Source organism: Schistocerca cancellata, unplaced genomic scaffold, assembly GCF_023864275.1.
Source record: "Schistocerca cancellata isolate TAMUIC-IGC-003103 unplaced genomic scaffold, iqSchCanc2.1 HiC_scaffold_799, whole genome shotgun sequence".
Lineage (NCBI taxonomy): Eukaryota > Metazoa > Arthropoda > Insecta > Orthoptera > Acrididae > Schistocerca > Schistocerca cancellata.
The window spans coordinates 3,071,388-3,086,086 of NW_026046810.1; positions in this window are offsets into that span (position 1 = coordinate 3,071,388).

The following is a 14,699-nucleotide window of genomic DNA, read 5'->3' on the forward strand; positions in this document are numbered from 1 at the left end:
GCCATTATTTGCCGAACTTAAGACCTTCACAGTTATTTCTGCCAGGTGCTCCTCGAGTTTTCCGATGCTTTTTGCCGGGCGACGAGCATTGGCAACCTTAAGAGAGTCATAGTTACTCCTGCAACTTGCTCCCCGTTTTACCACAGTCAAATGTTCAAGATTTCTCGGGCCAGTTCACCACAAGCGATACGCCTTTATTTCTCGACCTTAAGACTTTCACAGTTATTTCTACTACTTGCTCCTCGAGTTTGCCGACGTATTCTGCCTGGTGACGGCGCATTTGGCTACATTAAGAGAGTCATAGTTACTCCTACCAATTGCTCCCGGTTTTACCATAGTCGCATCTGCAACCTTTATCTGACCAGTTCACCAGAAAAGATACGCCTTTATTTGTCGAACTTAAGACATTCACAGTTATTTCTGCCAGGTGCTCCACGAGTTTGCCGATGTATTTCACCTGGTGACGAGCATTTGGTTACCTTAAGAGAGTCATAGTTACTCCTGCCAGTTGTTCCCTGTTTTATCACAGTTACGTCTTGAAGCTTTCTCTGGCCATTTCACCAGAAGTGTTACACCATTTTTTGTCGACCTTAAGACTTTCACAGTTACTCCTGCCAGGTGCTCCTCGAGTTTGCCGATTTATTCCATTGTTGACGAGGCATTTGGCTACCTTAAGAGAGTCATAGTTACTCATACCAGTTGCTCGACGCTTTACCATAATCACATATTCAAGCTTTCTCTGGTCAGTTCATCAGAAGCGATACGCCATTAATTGTCGACCTTAAGACTTTTACAGTTATTTCTGCCAGGTGCTCCTCGAGGCGGCCGATGTATTTCGCCTGGTTACGAGCATTTGGCTACATTAAGAGTGTCATAGTTGCTCCTGCTAGTTGCTGCGTGTTTCATCACAGTCACGTCTTCAAGCTTTCTCCAGCCGGTTCACCAGAAGTGATACACCATTACTTGTCGACCTTAAGATTTTCACAGTTACTCCTGCCAGATGCTCCTCGAGTTTGCCGAGTTATTCCGTTGGTGACGAGGCATTTGGCTACCTTAAGAGAGTCATAGTTACTCATACCAGTTGCTCCCCGTTTTACCATAGTCACATATTCAAGCTTTCTCTGTTCAGTTCATCAGAAGCGATACGCCATTATTTGCCGAACTTAAGACCTTCACAGTTATTTCTGCCAGGTGCTCCTCGAGTTTTCCGATGCTTTTTGCTGGGCGACGAGCATTGGCAACCTTAAGAGAGTCATAGTTACTCCTGCAACTTGCTTCCTGTTTTACCACAGTCAAATGTTCAAGATTTCTCGGGCCAGTTCACCACAAGCGATACGCCTTTATTTCTCGACCTCAAGACTTTCACAGTTATTTCTGCTATTTGCTCCTCGAGTTTGCCGATGTATTCTGCCTGGTGACGGCGCATTTGGCTACATTAAGAGAGACATAGTTACTCCTACCAATTGCTCCCGGTTTTACCATAGTCGCATCTTCAACCTTTATCTGACCAGTTCACCAGAAAAGATACGCCTTTATTTGTCGAACTTAAGACATTCACAGTTATTTCTGCCAGGTGCTCCACGAGTTTGCCGATGTATTTCGCCTGGTGACGATCATTTGGCTACCTTAAGAGAGTCATAGTTACTCCTGCAAGTTGCTCCCTGTTTTATCACAGTTACGTCTTGAAGCTTTCTCTGGCCATTTCACCAGAAGTGTTACACCATTTTTTGTCGACCTTAAGACTTTCACAGTTACTCCTGCCAGGTGCTCCTAGAGTTTGCCGATTTATTCCATTGTTGACGAGGCATTTGGCTACCTTAAGAGAGTGATAGTTACTCATACCAGTTGCTCGACGCTTTATCATAATCACATACTCAAGCTTTCTCTGGTCAGTTCATCAGAAGCGATACGCCATTATTTGTCGACCTTAAGACTTTTACAGTTATTTCTGCCAGGTGCTCCTCGAGTCGGCCGATGTATTTCGCCTGGTTACGAGCATTTGGCTACATTAAGAGTGTCATAGTTACTCCTGCTTGTTGCTGCGTGTTTTATCACAGTCACGTCTTCAAGCTTTCACCGGCCGGTTCATCAGAAGTGATACACCATTATTTGTCGACCTTAAGATTTTCACAGTTACTCCTGCCAGATGCTCCTCGAGTTTGCCGAGTTATTCCGTTGGTGACGAGGCATTTGGCTACCTTAAGAGAGTCATAGTTACTCATACCAGTTGCTCCCCGTTTTACCATAGTCACATATTCAAGCTTTCTCTGTTCAGTTCATCAGAAGCGATACGCCATTATTTGCCGAACTTAAGACCTTCACAGTTATTTCTGCCAGGTGCTCCTCGAGTTTTCCGATGCTTTTTGCCGGGCGACGAGCATTGGCAACCTTAAGAGAGTCATAGTTACTCCTGCAACTTGCTCCCCGTTTTACCACAGTCAAATGTTCAAGATTTCTCGGGCCAATTCACCACAAGCGATACGCTTTTATTTCTCGACCTTAAGACTTTCACAGTTATTTCTGCTATTTGCTCCTCGAGTTTGCCGATGTATTCTGCCATGTGACGGCGCATTTGGCTACATTAAGAGAGTCATAGTTACTCCTACCAATTGTTCCCGGTTTTACCATAGTCGCATCTTCAACCTTAATCTGACCAGTTCACCAGAAAAGATACGCCTTTATTTGTCGAACTTAAGACATTCACAGTTATTTCTGCCTGGTGCTCCACGAGTTTGCCGATGTATTTCGCCTGGTGACGAGCATTTGGCTACCTTAAGAGAGTCATAGTTACTCCTGCAAGTTGCTCCCTGTTTTATCACAGTTACGTCTTGAAGCTTTCTCTGGCCATTTCACCAGAAGTGTTACACTATTTTTTGTCGACTTAAGACTTTCACAGTTACTCCTGCCAGGTGCTCCTCGAGTTTGCCGATTTATTCCATTGTTGACGAGGCATTTGGCTACCTTAAGAGAGTCATAGTTACTCATACCAGTTGCTCGACGCTTTACCATAATCACATATTCAAGCTTTCTCTGTTCAGTTCATCAGAAGCGATACGCCATTATTTGTCGACCTTAAGACTTTTACAGTTATTTCTGCCAGGTGCTCCTCGAGTCGGCCGATGTATTTCGCCTGGTTACGAGCATTTGGCTACATTAAGAGTGTCATAGTTGCTCCTGCTAGTTGCTGCGTGTTTTATCACAGTCACGTCTTCAAGCTTTCTCCAGCCGGTTCACCAGAAGTGATACACCATTATTTGTCGACCTTAAGATTTTCACAGTTACTCCTGCCAGATGCTCCTCGAGTTTGCCGAGTTATTCCGTTGGTGACGAGGCATTTGGCTACCTTAAGAGAGTCATAGTTACTCATACCAGTTGCTCCCCGTTTTACCATAGTCACATATTCAAGCTTTCTCTGTTCAGTTCATCAGAAGCGATACGCCATTATTTGCCGAACTTAAGACCTTCACAGTTATTTCTGCCAGGTGCTCCTCGAGTTTTCCGATGCTTTTTGCTAGGCGACGAGCATTGGCAACCTTAAGAGAGTCATAGTTACTCCTGCAACTTGCTCCCCGTTTTACCACAGTCAAATGTTCAAGATTTCTCGGGCCAGTTCACCACAAGCGATACGCCTTTATTTCTCGACCTTAAGACTTTCACAGTTATTTCTGCTATTTGCTCCTCGAGTTTGCCGATGTATTCTGCCATGTGACGGCGCATTTGGCTACATTAAGAGAGTCATAGTTACTCCTACCAATTGCTCCCGGTTTTACCATAGTCGCACCTTCAACCTTAATCTGACCAGTTCACCAGAAAAGATACGCCTTTATTTGTCGAACTTAAGACATTCACAGTTATTTCTGCCTGGTGCTCCACGAGTTTGCCGATGTATTTCGCCTGGTGACGAGCATTTGGCTACCTTAAGAGAGTCATAGTTACTCCTGCAAGTTGCTCCCTGTTTTATCACAGTTACGTCTTGAAGCTTTCTCTGGCCATTTCACCAGAAGTGTTACACTATTTTTTGTCGACTTAAGACTTTCACAGTTACTCCTGCCAGGTGCTCCTCGAGTTTGCCGATTTATTCCATTGTTGACGAGGCATTTGGCTACCTTAAGAGAGTCATAGTTACTCATACCAGTTGCGCGACGCTTTACCATAATCACATATTCAAGCTTTCTCTGTTCAGTTCATCAGAAGCGATACGCCATTATTTGTCGACCTTAAGACTTTTACAGTTATTTCTGCCAGGTGCTCCTGGAGTCGGCCGATGTATTTCGCCTGGTTACGAGCATTTGGCTACATTAAGAGTGTCATAGTTGCTCCTGCTAGTTGCTGCGTGTTTTATCACAGTCACGTCTTCAAGCTTTCTCCAGCCGGTTCACCAGAAGTGATACACCATTATTTGTCGACCTTAAGATTTTCACAGTTACTCCTGCCAGATGCTCCTCGAGTTTGCCGAGTTATTCCGTTGGTGACGAGGCATTTGGCTACCTTAAGAGAGTCATAGTTACTCATACCAGTTGCACGACGCTTTACCATAATCACATATTCATGCTTTCTCTGGTCAGTTCATCAGAAGCGATACGCCATTATTTGCCGAACTTAAGACCTTCACAGTTATTTCTGCCAGGTGCTCCTCGAGTTTTCCGATGCTTTTTGCTAGGCGACGAGCATTGGCAACCTTAAGAGAGTCATAGTTACTCCTGCAACTTGCTCCCCGTTTTACCACAGTCAAATGTTCAAGATTTCTCGGGCCAGTTCACCACAAGCGATACGCCTTTATTTCTCGACCTTAAGACTTTCACAGTTATTTCTGCTATTTGCTCCTCGAGTTTGCCGATGTATTCTGCCTGGTGACGGCGCATTTGGCTACATTAAGAGAGTCATAGTTACTCCTACCAATTGCTCCCGGTTTTACCATAGTCGCATCTTCAACCTTTATCTGACCAGTTCACCAGAAAAGATACGCCTTTATTTGTCGAACTTAAGACATTCACAGTTATTTCTGCCAGGTGCTCCACGAGTTTGCCGATGTATTTCGCCTGGTGACGAGCATTTGGCTACCTTAAGAGAGTCATTGTTACTCCTGCCAGTTGTTCCCTGTTTTATCACAGTTACGTCTTGAAGCTTTCTCTGGCCATTTCACCAGAAGTGTTATACCATTTTTTGTCGACCTTAAGACTTTCACAGTTACTCCTGCCAGGTGCTCCTCGAGTTTGCCGATTTATTCCATTGTTGACGAGGCATTTGGCTACCTTAAGAGAGTCATAGTTACTCATACCAGTTGCTCGACGCTTTACCATAATCACATATTCAAGCTTTCTCTGGTCAGTTCATCAGAAGCGATACGCCATTATTTGTCGACCTTAAGACTTTTACAGTTATTTCTGCCAGGTGCTCCTCGAGTCGGCCGATGTATTTCGCCTGGTTACGAGCATTTGGCTACATTAAGAGTGTCATAGTTGCTCCTGCTAGTTGCTGCGTGTTTCATCACAGTCACGTCTTCAAGCTTTCTCCAGCCGGTTCACCAGAAGTGATACACCATTATTTGTCGACCTTAAGATTTTCACAGTTACTCCTGCCAGATGCTCCTCGAGTTTGCCGAGTTATTCCGTTGGTGACGAGGCATTTGGCTACCTTAAGAGAGTCATAGTTACTCATACCAGTTGCTCCCCGTTTTACCATAGTCACATATTCAAGCTTTCTCTGTTCAGTTCATCAGAAGCGATACGCCATTATTTGCCGAACTTAAGACCTTCACAGTTATTTCTGCCAGGTGCTCCTCGAGTTTTCCGATGCTTTTTGCTGGGCGACGAGCATTGGCAACCTTAAGAGAGTCATAGTTACTCCTGCAACTTGCTCCCCGTTTTACCACAGTCAAATGTTCAAGATTTCTCGGGCCAGTTCACCACAAGCGATACGCCTTTATTTCTCGACCTCAAGACTTTCACAGTTATTTCTGCTATTTGCTCCTCGAGTTTGCCGATGTATTCTGCCTGGTGACGGCGCATTTGGCTACATTAAGAGAGACATAGTTACTCCTACCAATTGCTCCCGGTTTTACCATAGTCGCATCTTCAACCTTTATCTGACCAGTTCACCAGAAGTGATACGCCTTTATTTTTCGAACTTAAGACATTCACAGTTATTTCTGCCAGGTGCTCCACGAGTTTGCCGTTGTATTTCGCCTGGTGACGAGCATTTGGCTACCTTAAGAGAGTCATAGTTACTCCTGCAAGTTGCTCCCTGTTTTATCACAGTTACGTCTTGAAGCTTTCTCTGGCCATTTCACCAGAAGTGTTACACCATTTTTTGTCGACCTTAAGACTTTCACAGTTACTCCTGCCAGGTGCTCCTCTTGTTTGCCGATTTATTCCATTGTTGACGAGGCATTTGGCTACCTTAAGAGAGTCATAGTTACTCATACCAGTTGCTCGACGCTTTATCATAATCACATACTCAAGCTTTCTCTGGTCAGTTCATCAGAAGCGATACGCCATTATTTGTCGACCTTAAGACTTTTACAGTTATTTCTGCCAGGTGCTCCTCGAGTCGGCCGATGTATTTCGCCTGGTTACGAGCATTTGGCTACATTAAGAGTGTCATAGTTACTCCTGCTAGTTGCTGCGTGTTTTATCACAGTCACGTCCTCAAGCTTTCTCCGGCCGGTTCACCAGAAGTGATACACCATTATTTGTCGACCTTAAGATTTTCACAGTTACTCCTGCCAGATTCTCCTCGAGTTTGCCGAGTTATTCCGTTGGTGACGAGGCATTTGGCTACCTTAAGAGAGTCATAGTTACTCATACCAGTTGCTCCCCGTTTTACCATAGTCACATATTCAAGCTTTCTCTGTTCAGTTCATCAGAAGCGATACGCCATTATTTGCCGAACTTAAGACCTTCACAGTTATTTCTGCCAGGTGCTCCTCGAGTATTCCGATGCTTTTTGCCGGGCGACGAGCATTGGCAACCTTAAGAGAGTCATAGTTACTCCTGCAACTTGCTCCCCATTTTACCACAGTCAAATGTTCAAGATTTCTCGGGCCAGTTCGCCACAAGCGATACGCCTTTATTTCTCGACCTTAAGACTTTCACAGTTATTTCTGCTATTTGTTCCTCGAGTTTGCCGATGTATTCTGCCTGGTGACGGCGCATTTGGCTACATTAAGAGAGTCATAGTTACTCCTACCAATTGCTCCCGGTTTTACCATAGTCGCATCTTCAACCTTTATCTGACCAGTTCACCAGAAAAGATACGCCTTTATTTGTCGAACTTAAGACATTTACAGTTATTTCTGCCAGGTGCTCCACGAGTTTGCCGATGTATTTCGCCTGGTGACGAGCATTTGGCTACCTTAAGAGAGTCATAGTTACTCCTGCAAGTTGCTCCCTGTTTTATCACAGTTACGTCTTGAAGCTTTCTCTGGCCATTTCACCAGAAGTGTTATACCATTTTTTGTCGACCTTAAGATTTTCACAGTTACTCCTGCCAGATGCTCCCTGAGTTTGCCGAGTATTCCGTTGGTGACGAGGCATTTGGCTACCTTAAGAGAGTCATAGTTACTCATACCAGTTGCTCCCCGTTTTACCATAGTCACATATTCAAGCTTTCTCTGTTCAGTTCATCAGAAGCGATACGCCATTATTTGCCGAACTTAAGACCTTCACAGTTATTTCTGCCAGGTGCTCCTCGAGTTTTCCGATGCTTTTTGCTGGGCGACGAGCATTGGCAACCTTAAGAGAGTCATAGTTACTCCTGCAACTTGCTCCCCGTTTTACCACAGTCAAATGTTCAAGATTTCTCGGGCCAGTTCACCACAAGCGATATGCCTTTATTTCTCGACCTCAAGACTTTCACAGTTATTTCTGCTATTTGCTCCTCGAGTTTGCCGATGTATTCTGCCTGGTGACGGCGCATTTGGCTACATTAAGAGAGACATAGTTACTCCTACCAACTGCTCCCGGTTTTACCATAGTCGCATCTTCAACCTTTATCTGACCAGTTCACCAGAAGTGATACGCCTTTATTTTTCGAACTTAAGACATTCACAGTTATTTCTGCCAGGTGCTCCACGAGTTTGCCGATGTATTTCGCCTGGTCACGAGCATTTGGCTACCTTAAGAGAGTCATAGTTACTCCTGCAAGTTGCTCCCTGTTTTATCACAGTTACGTCTTGAAGCTTTCTCTGGCCATTTCACCAAAAGTGTTACACCATTTTTTGTCGACCTTAAGACTTTCACAGTTACTCCTGCCAGGTGCTCCTCGAGTTTGCCGATTTATTCCATTGTTGACGAGGCATTTGGCTACCTTAAGAGAGTCATAGTTACTCATACAGTTGCTCCCCGTTTACCATAGTCACATATTCAAGCTTTCTCTGTTCAGTTCATCAGAAGCGATACGCCATTATTTGCCGAACTTAAGACCTTTACAGTTATTTCTGCCAGGTGCTCCTCGAGTTTTCCGATGCTTTTTGCCGGGCGACGAGCATTGGCAACCTTAAGAGAGTCATAGTTACTCCTGCAACTTGCTCCCCATTTTACCACAGTCAAATGTTCAAGATTTCTCGGGCCAGTTCGCCACAAGCGATACGCCTTTATTTCTCGACCTTAAGACTTTCACAGTTATTTCTGCTATTTGCTCCTCGAGTTTGCCGATGTATTCTGCCTGGTGACGGCGCATTTGGCTACATTAAGAGAGTCATAGTTAATCCTACCAATTGCTCCCGGTTTTACCATAGACGCATCTTCAACCTTTATCTGACCAGTTCACCAGAAAAGATACGCCTTTATTTGTCGAACTTAAGACATTTACAGTTATTTCTGCCAGGTGCTCCACGAGTTTGCCGATGTATTTCGCCTGGTGACGAGCATTTGGCTACCTTAAGAGAGTCATAGTTACTCCTGCAAGTTGCTCCCTGTTTTATCACAGTTACGTCTTGAAGCTTTCTCTGGCCATTTCACCAGAAGTGTAACACTATTTTTTGTCGACCTTAAGACTTTCACAGTTACTCCTGCCAGGTGCTCCTCGAGTTTGCCGATTTATTCCATTGTTGACGAGGCATTTGGCTACCTTAAGAGAGTCATAGTTACTCATACCAGTTGCTCGACGCTTTACCATAATCACATATTCAAGCTTTCTCTGGTCAGTTCATCAGAAGCGATACGCCATTATTTGTCGACCTTAAGACTTTTACAGTTATTTCTGCCAGGTGCTCCTCGAGTCGGCCGATGTATTTCGCCTGGTTACGAGCATTTGGCTACATTAAGAGTGTCATAGTTGCTCCTGCTAGTTGCTGCGTGTTTCATCACAGTCACGTCTTCAAGCTTTCTCCAGCCGGTTCACCAGAAGTGATACACCATTATTTGTCGACCTTAAGATTTTCACAGTTACTCCTGCCAGATGCTCCTCGAGTTTGCCGAGTTATTCCGTTGGTGACGAGGCATTTGGCTACCTTAAGAGAGTCATAGTTACTCATACCAGTTGCTCCCCGTTTTACCATAGTCACATATTCAAGCTTTCTCTGTTCAGTTCATCAGAAGCGATACGCCATTATTTGCCGAACTTAAGACCTTCACAGTTATTTCTGCCAGGTGCTCCTCGAGTTTTCCGATGCTTTTTGCCGGGCGACGAGCATTGGCAACCTTAAGAGAGTCATAGTTACTCCTGCAATTTGCTCCCCGTTTTACCACAGTCAAATGTTCAAGATTTCTCGGGCCAATTCACCACAAGCGATACGCTTTTATTTCTCGACCTTAAGACTTTCACAGTTATTTCTGCTATTTGCTCCTCGAGTTTTCCGATGTATTCTGCCATGTGACGGCGCATTTGGCTACATTAAGAGAGTCATAGTTACTCCTACCAATTGCTCCCGGTTTTACCATAGTCGCATCTTCAACCTTTATCTGACCAGTTCACCAGAAAAGATACGCCTTTATTTGTCGAACTTAAGACATTCACAGTTATTTCTGCCTGGTGCTCCACGAGTTTGCCGATGTATTTCGCCTGGTGACGAGCATTTGGCTACCTTAAGAGAGTCATAGTTACTCCTGCAAGTTGCTCCCTGTTTTATCACAGTTACGTCTTGAAGCTTTCTCTGGCCATTTCACCAGAAGTGTTACACCATTTTTTGTCGACCTTAAGACTTTCACAGTTACTCCTGCCAGGTGCTCCTCTTGTTTGCCGATTTATTCCATTGTTGACGAGGCATTTGGCTACCTTAAGAGAGTCATAGTTACTCATACCAGTTGCTCGACGCTTTATCATAATCACATACTCAAGCTTTCTCTGGTCAGTTCATCAGAAGCGATACGCCATTATTTGTCGACCTTAAGACTTTTACAGTTATTTCTGCCAGGTGCTCCTCGAGTCGGCCGATGTATTTCGCCTGGTTACGAGCATTTGGCTACATTAAGAGTGTCATAGTTACTCCTGCTAGTTGCTGCGTGTTTTATCACAGTCACGTCCTCAAGCTTTCTCCGGCCGGTTCACCAGAAGTGATACACCATTATTTGTCGACCTTAAGATTTTCACAGTTACTCCTGCCAGATTCTCCTCGAGTTTGCCGAGTTATTCCGTTGGTGACGAGGCATTTGGCTACCTTAAGAGAGTCATAGTTACTCATACCAGTTGCTCCCCGTTTTACCATAGTCACATATTCAAGCTTTCTCTGTTCAGTTCATCAGAAGCGATACGCCATTATTTGCCGAACTTAAGACCTTCACAGTTATTTCTGCCAGGTGCTCCTCGAGTATTCCGATGCTTTTTGCCGGGCGACGAGCATTGGCAACCTTAAGAGAGTCATAGTTACTCCTGCAACTTGCTCCCCATTTTACCACAGTCAAATGTTCAAGATTTCTCGGGCCAGTTCGCCACAAGCGATACGCCTTTATTTCTCGACCTTAAGACTTTCACAGTTATTTCTGCTATTTGTTCCTCGAGTTTGCCGATGTATTCTGCCTGGTGACGGCGCATTTGGCTACATTAAGAGAGTCATAGTTACTCCTACCAATTGCTCCCGGTTTTACCATAGTCGCATCTTCAACCTTTATCTGACCAGTTCACCAGAAAAGATACGCCTTTATTTGTCGAACTTAAGACATTTACAGTTATTTCTGCCAGGTGCTCCACGAGTTTGCCGATGTATTTCGCCTGGTGACGAGCATTTGGCTACCTTAAGAGAGTCATAGTTACTCCTGCAAGTTGCTCCCTGTTTTATCACAGTTACGTCTTGAAGCTTTCTCTGGCCATTTCACCAGAAGTGTTATACCATTTTTTGTCGACCTTAAGATTTTCACAGTTACTCCTGCCAGATGCTCCCTGAGTTTGCCGAGTATTCCGTTGGTGACGAGGCATTTGGCTACCTTAAGAGAGTCATAGTTACTCATACCAGTTGCTCCCCGTTTTACCATAGTCACATATTCAAGCTTTCTCTGTTCAGTTCATCAGAAGCGATACGCCATTATTTGCCGAACTTAAGACCTTCACAGTTATTTCTGCCAGGTGCTCCTCGAGTTTTCCGATGCTTTTTGCTGGGCGACGAGCATTGGCAACCTTAAGAGAGTCATAGTTACTCCTGCAACTTGCTCCCCGTTTTACCACAGTCAAATGTTCAAGATTTCTCGGGCCAGTTCACCACAAGCGATATGCCTTTATTTCTCGACCTCAAGACTTTCACAGTTATTTCTGCTATTTGCTCCTCGAGTTTGCCGATGTATTCTGCCTGGTGACGGCGCATTTGGCTACATTAAGAGAGACATAGTTACTCCTACCAATTGCTCCCGGTTTTACCATAGTCGCATCTTCAACCTTTATCTGACCAGTTCACCAGAAGTGATACGCCTTTATTTTTCGAACTTAAGACATTCACAGTTATTTCTGCCAGGTGCTCCACGAGTTTGCCGATGTATTTCGCCTGGTCACGAGCATTTGGCTACCTTAAGAGAGTCATAGTAACTCCTGCAAGTTGCTCCCTGTTTTATCACAGTTACGTCTTGAAGCTTTCTCTGGCCATTTCACCAAAAGTGTTACACCATTTTTTGTCGACCTTAAGACTTTCACAGTTACTCCTGCCAGGTGCTCCTCGAGTTTGCCGATTTATTCCATTGTTGACGAGGCATTTGGCTACCTTAAGAGAGTCATAGTTACTCATACAGTTGCTCCCCGTTTACCATAGTCACATATTCAAGCTTTCTCTGTTCAGTTCATCAGAAGCGATACGCCATTATTTGCCGAACTTAAGACCTTTACAGTTATTTCTGCCAGGTGCTCCTCGAGTTTTCCGATGCTTTTTGCCGGGCGACGAGCATTGGCAACCTTAAGAGAGTCATAGTTACTCCTGCAACTTGCTCCCCATTTTACCACAGTCAAATGTTCAAGATTTCTCGGGCCAGTTCGCCACAAGCGATACGCCTTTATTTCTCGACCTTAAGACTTTCACAGTTATTTCTGCTATTTGCTCCTCGAGTTTGCCGATGTATTCTGCCTGGTGACGGCGCATTTGGCTACATTAAGAGAGTCATAGTTACTCCTACCAATTGCTCCCGGTTTTACCATAGACGCATCTTCAACCTTTATCTGACCAGTTCACCAGAAAAGATACGCCTTTATTTGTCGAACTTAAGACATTTACAGTTATTTCTGCCAGGTGCTCCACGAGTTTGCCGATGTATTTCGCCTGGTGACGAGCATTTGGCTACCTTAAGAGAGTCATAGTTACTCCTGCAAGTTGCTCCCTGTTTTATCACAGTTACGTCTTGAAGCTTTCTCTGGCCATTTCACCAGAAGTGTAACACTATTTTTTGTCGACCTTAAGACTTTCACAGTTACTCCTGCCAGGTGCTCCTCGAGTTTGCCGATTTATTCCATTGTTGACGAGGCATTTGGCTACCTTAAGAGAGTCATAGTTACTCATACCAGTTGCTCGACGCTTTACCATAATCACATATTCAAGCTTTCTCTGGTCAGTTCATCAGAAGCGATACGCCATTATTTGTCGACCTTAAGACTTTTACAGTTATTTCTGCCAGGTGCTCCTCGAGTCGGCCGATGTATTTCGCCTGGTTACGAGCATTTGGCTACATTAAGAGTGTCATAGTTGCTCCTGCTAGTTGCTGCGTGTTTCATCACAGTCACGTCTTCAAGCTTTCTCCAGCCGGTTCACCAGAAGTGATACACCATTATTTGTCGACCTTAAGATTTTCACAGTTACTCCTGCCAGATGCTCCTCGAGTTTGCCGAGTTATTCCGTTGGTGACGAGGCATTTGGCTACCTTAAGAGAGTCATAGTTACTCATACCAGTTGCTCCCCGTTTTACCATAGTCACATATTCAAGCTTTCTCTGTTCAGTTCATCAGAAGCGATACGCCATTATTTGCCGAACTTAAGACCTTCACAGTTATTTCTGCCAGGTGCTCCTCGAGTTTTCCGATGCTTTTTGCCGGGCGACGAGCATTGGCAACCTTAAGAGAGTCATAGTTACTCCTGCAATTTGCTCCCCGTTTTACCACAGTCAAATGTTCAAGATTTCTCGGGCCAATTCACCACAAGCGATACGCTTTTATTTCTCGACCTTAAGACTTTCACAGTTATTTCTGCTATTTGCTCCTCGAGTTTTCCGATGTATTCTGCCATGTGACGGCGCATTTGGCTACATTAAGAGAGTCATAGTTACTCCTACCAATTGCTCCCGGTTTTACCATAGTCGCATCTTCAACCTTAATCTGACCAGTTCACCAGAAAAGATACGCCTTTATTTGTCGAACTTAAGACATTCACAGTTATTTCTGCCTGGTGCTCCACGAGTTTGCCGATGTATTTCGCCTGGTGACGAGCATTTGGCTACCTTAAGAGAGTCATAGTTACTCCTGCAAGTTGCTCCCTGTTTTATCACAGTTACGTCTTGAAGCTTTCTCTGGCCATTTCACCAGAAGTGTTACACTATTTTTTGTCGACCTTAAGACTTTCACAGTTACTCCTGCCAGGTGCTCCTCGAGTTTGCCGATTTATTCCATTGTTGACGAGGCATTTGGCTACCTTAAGAGAGTCATAGTTACTCATACCAGTTACTCGACGCTTTACCATAATCACATATTCAAGCTTTCTCTGTTCAGTTCATCAGAAGCGATACGCCATTATTTGTCGACCTTAAGACTTTTACAGTTATTTCTGCCAGGTGCTCCTCGAGTCGGCCGATGTATTTCGCCTGGTTACGAGCATTTGGCTACATTAAGAGTGTCATAGTTGCTCCTGCTAGTTGCTGCGTGTTTTATCACAGTCACGTCTTCAAGCTTTCTCCAGCCGGTTCACCAGAAGTGATACACCATTATTTGTCGACCTTAAGATTTTCACAGTTACTCCTGCCAGATTCTCCTCGAGTTTGCCGAGTTATTCCGTTGGTGACGAGGCATTTGGCTACCTTAAGAGAGTCATAGTTACTCATACCAGTTGCTCCCCGTTTTACCATAGTCACATATTCAAGCTTTCTCTGTTCAGTTCATCAGAAGCGATACGCCATTATTTGCCGAACTTAAGACCTCCACAGTTATTTCTGCCAGGTGCTCCTCGAGTATTCCGATGCTTTTTGCCGGGCGACGAGCATTGGCAACCTTAAGAGAGTCATAGTTACTCCTGCAACTTGCTCCCCATTTTACCACAGTCAAATGTTCAAGATTTCTCGGGCCAGTTCGCCACAAGCGATACG